At 44.9% G+C, this 6,000-nt stretch overlaps 1 protein-coding gene across 1 annotated transcript in view; it reads right to left on the reverse strand.

The window, feature by feature from the left end:
• Nucleotides 1–3,229, reverse strand: part of LOC144773117 (E3 ubiquitin-protein ligase TRIM39-like) — a 391,830-nt gene extending 388,601 nt beyond the window's left edge. Inside the window, exon 1 of the mRNA XM_078657975.1 lies at nucleotides 3,173–3,229. The gene's annotated coding sequence lies outside the window, so the exon portion shown is untranslated. The remainder of the gene's footprint in view (nucleotides 1–3,172) is intronic.
• Nucleotides 3,230–6,000: the final 2,771 nt, after the last annotated feature.

The following is a 6,000-nucleotide window of genomic DNA, read 5'->3' on the forward strand; positions in this document are numbered from 1 at the left end:
AATTAAGACCACGGAAAACCTGGACTTAACTTGGCGATATGCTTTATTTCTCATCGTTTCTGCTTTTTCCATGTGTGCTGCCTTGTGCATCACACATGGAAAAAACAAAACGCCTTGGATTGTTTATGTGTAGGAATGTGTTCCTTTCTACACATAAACAATCTGTAAATTTAAAAAAAATGACATTTTCTAACTTCCATGTGTGCTGCATTAAGCAGCACACATAGAAGTGACAAGACGGCATTTAAATATTGTTTATGTTTAGGAAGGGGCACGTTCCTACACAAACAATCTTCCCCTGCACACAGACACCCTTGCAATATGGTGCATGGGTGTATGTGTTGGTGCTAGGCAGCTAAATGTAGCACCAGTGCAGGGGGAAACACAAGGCTGCCCCCATATTCTTGTAAATAGGATGCCGCCCTGCATTTCTGAAGTGGTGGAGAGAGGCATTAAGCCAGGATGGCTAATACCTCAGTCCGCCACTTCTTTGTGCATATGCCATTCACAGTCCTGTCCTCAGAATCCCCCTCATTTAAAATTACAGGAAGATAAATCCCCCCATGCCCTCCCCATTCCCCTACCCATAAAGTGTTGTCATATCCTAATAGGCCTCACTCTTTTACAGCAGGCCTGGACATCGCTACCTCCACCCCCACGTCCTACAAGACAGCAGGCCTTGGTAACACCACCTTCAGCACAACATATACAGAAGACATCCTCACCAACCCCCTTGCAGCACAGGAGGCATGGGCAACATTACCCTTCACACTGCAATACACAGTGAAGGCAGGGATAATATCTCTCATTACAGTATAGCTTACCTAGATGCAACCTGAATTTTGGGTGGCCACTTGTCTGGTAATTTACCAGCTTAAAAGTCCTTGCAATTTTTAAAAACAAATTTTAAACACATTTACAAACTAGAGAAATTCAGAATTTTTCCCCTTAGAACTATAAACCTAAAACCACAAACTTCGGAGGGGAGGTCCGGAAATCACAAAAAGTATTTGAAAGCAGACTAGATTTCTAAATGATTAGTAAAGCAAAGAGGGCAAACTGCAATGTTACAAAAGTGGACGATTAACTCCACACCATTTATTTTACACCTAATGCTTTTTGGACCTTTTAGAACAGCAAACCAGCTGTTAGTTTTCAGGTCAAGCATAGCGCAGTGCGCATGCGCTGCTCTATGGGAGGCTTCTTCTGAGCACTCCAAACTTCCCCTAAACTTCGCCGTGTGAGTTTGGTAACTCCCACACATTCTATTGGACTTTGTGTGTGGTTTTCAATAATGAAAGCACTCAAATGGCCAAAAGCGGGTGCATGTTTCACCTTTTCTCTAAAGGTTCCCTCCCACGGCTTTCGGGTCTCGGGAGCGAACAGCAGCACGCATTGTGCCAGCTGCATTCTTCCCTCATCGTGGCTCATGTTACTAATTAAACACAGCGCGGTCGCTTTCACTTTCGCGGCCGCGCTTGTTGGTTGCTCTGCTCCTGCCACCCACCCGCTGTCCATGTTCACAATGCTCCCAACCCCTCTCATTCTCCGCATTCCGTTTGTGTCTTGAGAGGTGGCAACCCTATCCATGATACCACGCGGGAAGTTCAGGGGCAGGAGAAGGTGAGGAGGGCCGCAGCTATTGTAGTTGCTAACACTTATCCCACCAACCTCCCTCCAAATAATTCCTTCATACAAAGCAGGATGGAGGAATGCGCGGACCGGGCTACTGTGGCCCGGTTAGCATCCAAACCGCGAAAGCTGCATACCTGGCGGAAGCTGAAAGAGACTTCAAAAGAGATAAAATATGTCAATGTTATTAGTGAAATTGAGCACACTTGTATGCATGTGTCCATCATTGTATTGTTGTATAGCTCAAAAATTCCTGGTGGCACACCACCCAGGATAATATCCTGCATAGCTAAACACTTATAAGGTCCCAAAGGCGAGACCTATTGGATATGCCAATGCTTGTTTTTATTTATTAATTTATTTTAGGATAGGAGGTAAACCTATTTGCACTCAGTTACAGCATAACAGCCAGGTTGGCGCGTCTCTGTTCTAACGTTTTTGTTGATACAGGGCACTTTTAGAAGTGCCCACATTTCGTTGCTTTGCGTTCAAATAAACAATCAGCAGGTGGTGAAGAATAAACAATCAGTAGGTGGTGAAGAAATCTCAAAGTAGAAGTGCGTTCAAATGGCTCACTTAGAGGGCCATCAACATCCTTCTGTTAGAGTATCAGGCTGACTGGGAGTTCGATGGAGATTAACACCTTAAACCAACGCCACAAAGTAATCGAAAAAGGTTGGTTTTAAGTTTTTAAAGCTCTGTCTGTAAGAAATGTGCGTGCACTTGAACAATGTCAAAACTCTAGTTGATAAATTACATTTATAACGCTCTTTATTCCTACTCGAAGGAACGCTATTTACTAACCTTAGAATGACTAAAAATTTAGGAAAATAAAATTTAGGTTCCAGTCTTATGGCCTGCTGCTGTTCGCATGCAGCAACTGGATAGTAATAAACACATCATTTAGTAATATTCCAAGGACTGTAATGTGTGACCTACGGGTGACACAAAGATCTCTTCAAGTAACCTATTGAAAAAGCTACATAAAATACAAATATAATGTTAAGTTATATTTCACAGCAGGCACGTTAACCCAATGCTATTTTAAGATGCGTCACTACTGCTAACCACTATTTATACTACTCTTCTAATAACTTGGAAATTGGCGTGTATACAACCGTCTCTCCAGCATGTACTTTAACCTCCCCATATGATATTTTTTAAATTGAGCCGGTTTGTGACCAATTATGCCGAAACAGATTTACTACGGGGTTTGACATAATTACCAAGGTCTTTGCCACAACTGTTTTAATTAATGCATACGTTGACTGGACTGAGCGACCCATTTTTGCTGCCATTCCGTGACCCCCAATTTGTGGGTTAGCAAGTCAATGTTTGCCAGATCCTGCACTCCCGCTCACAAACCAATTGGTTTCCACACAGGTGAAACGATGAAGTGACTTCGAAAGTACGAACATCATAACCTTGCTCGTTTTGCATTGGTATAGATAACATATAAACCTCTTTTGCTTCGGCCACTTCTGTGTCTAAATCTAAAAAATTTCAAAAGTACCGGGTGAGATAACTGGCAGCTGCTTACCTTCCGCGTAGTGTAGGAAAGCGATAAGCACCTCCCGCGCGCTAGAGCCTGGGTGTATTAATTTGCTGGGGAAAAAATGGGCAATCCCCTCATAAAAAAAACCACGCCAGCCCACGTACATAACGACTATAACTGATTACAATAAAGAACACACCCAATTACAAAACAGAGCATACCTTCTTGCATGTATTTATATAGCGCTTTCTACCCCTATCGTATAATTCTGCATGCAAACAGTGAAAGCAAAACATACAGTTGAAGAGAGCTGATCAAAGCTGATCAGTTTCCAGTCCTGGCTTTTCAGCCGACAGCATTTTGCACCATGGGATCTGTAGTTCTGCTTTTTGTAATAGCTGCAAGCAAAAACATAGCACCACCTGTTTGCCCCATTAGAAACAGAGATACCACCTCGTGTCAAATGCATTTACTCAAGTAAAGCGAAATGGGGCTGCAAACCCCACAGTGCACAGATTAGATGACTGAAAGCCCACTAGTGGAAACCTGGTATTCCCATTCACATGAGCCACTGAGACGAACGTAACATTGTGTAGCCATATAGGTTGTCAATTAATCCATGTTAGCAGAGACCACTATTTCACCCCAATGCTTTTTTCTTACACAGTGAGGTGCGTAAACAAAAGTATGGGAACTGTATTTGTATTTGTATTTGTATTTTCAACTTGTAGAGCGCCTTATCACCCCGGGGTCTCTAAGCGCTTGACAGGCGAGTGAGTACTGGCAGGGGGAAAGCAGACTAGATATTACCCCATGCCTCTTGGAAAAGCACGGTTTTTAGCTTTTTCCTGAAAGGCAGGAGTCTGGTTTCCTTGCGCAGATTTTCAGGCAGTTCGTTCCAGGCTTTGGGCATTGTGTGGGAGAATGTCCAACCACCAATAGTGGATCGTTTGATCCTAGGGCAGATCAATAGGGCGGCGTTAGCTGAGCGTAGGTTCCTGTTAGGGGCATATGGGACAAGTCGTTTTTTAATATATTCCGGGGCTTGCCCATATAAGGCTTTCTGCGTGATGCATAGGCCCTTGAACTTAGCTCGTTGATTCACTGGCAACCAGTGTAGCTCCCGGAGGAGGGGGGTGGCCGGTGTCCTTCTCGGTTTATTAAAAATAAGTCTAGCCGCGTCATTCATGACGATCTGCAGTCTCCTGGAGAGTTTTTTCGTGATGCCGAAGTACATGGCATTACCATAATCCAGTCGGGCTAGAATTAAGGCTGACACTGCTCTTCTGAGAGTATCTGCCTTTAGAATAGAAGCTAGCTTGCGCAGTTGTCTCAGGAGACATACACAGGTGCCCACCACCGTCGAGACCTGGGCTGACATCGTAAGATTTGTGTCTATGATTATGCCCAGGCTTTTCACTGCTGTTGCCGGTATTGGGGGGGTACCCAGCTCCAAAGGCCAAAGGAGGTCGCACCAGGGGCTGGATGAAGTGGTGATAGGAAGGACCTCCGTCTTATCCGGGTTAATCTTTAAAAAGTTTGCCGTCATCCAGTTGTCGGTAAATTCTAAAATATTCTTCAAGTTTTGATCAGTCAAAGGGGAGTCGCCTATCTGGATGATGATCTGGGTGTCGTCAGCATAATTATATATATTACAGTCCATCTGATTCAGAGATGCAATGAGGGGCTGCAGATAGGCGTTAAACATCAAGGGGGACAGTGCGGAGCCCTGCGGGACACCGCATGTGATTTCAGCAGCCTCTGACACCATATCATCCAGTTGTACTTTCTGGACCCGTCCACCTAGGAACGAGGTCAGCCAGGCGTGGGCCGTGCCCTTGATGCCAAACTCCCCCAGCCGCGACAGAAGAAGGTCATGATTGACCGTATCGAATGCCGCGGAGAGGTCGAGAAGCACCAGGGCACAGGGATCTTTATTATCTGATTTAAGACGTAGGTCATCTAGCACTGATAACATGACTAGTTCTGTGCTGTTGTGAGCTCTAAACCCAGCTTGGTTGGGTTGTAGTAGTGTGTTGCTCTCGAGGTGGTGCGAGAGGGCAGACAGCACATGGTGTTCCAATATTTTTGCTAAAAAAGGCAATTGAGATATGGGCCTGTAATTCTTTAGAATCTTGGTGTCGGCACCGGCCTTTTTTAGCAGGGGTATCAGTCTCGCCTCTTTCAGAATAGAGGGGACTAGTCCCGAGGTTAGGGAGCTATTTAGGAGTGATAAAATATCCTCCTCCAGAACTGGCCAGGCTTGTTTAAATATCTGCGGGGGGCACGGGTCCGCCGGAGAACCTGATTTAATTTGGTTCATCACTTTTGTCAGGGAGTCCTTGGTAAGTAGGGGTAGGGAGGTTAAAGGCTCAGTGATTGTGGGAGGTGGAGTTAGCGGAGTAGTCGGGCAGTCAAGCCTAGGGGTGCTTTTGATTTCTCTCACAAGGTCGGATATCTTGGAGGTGAAGAAGGATTGGAATTTATGACAGTCCTCTTGCGTAAAGGAAGGCGGTTGGTCCTTCTTTTTCCTCAGTTCAGTGAGTACTTGGAAAACTTCCTTCTGGGGGTTAGATGCTGTGGCAATTCTGTTCTCGTAGAACTCACTTTTTCTGGTTATGATGGCTTGTTTATACAAGGCAAGCTTTTCCTTATAACAAGTCTGGCAGTTAAGATCATACCCCTTTCGCCAGGCTCTTTCACACTGTCGCAGGGACCGTTTTAGGAGTCTCAGATCATCATTGAACCATGGGGCGCCTTTACCTTTTTCCCTGATTTTTATCTTACGTGCTTGGGCTACCACCTCAACTGCAGATACTAATTTTTGTGATAACTTTTGACTGGCCTTCTCTTGGTCATCTTCCGGTAGCCTG

Source organism: Lissotriton helveticus, chromosome 1_1 (genome assembly GCF_964261635.1).
Source record: "Lissotriton helveticus chromosome 1_1, aLisHel1.1, whole genome shotgun sequence".
Lineage (NCBI taxonomy): Eukaryota > Metazoa > Chordata > Amphibia > Caudata > Salamandridae > Lissotriton > Lissotriton helveticus.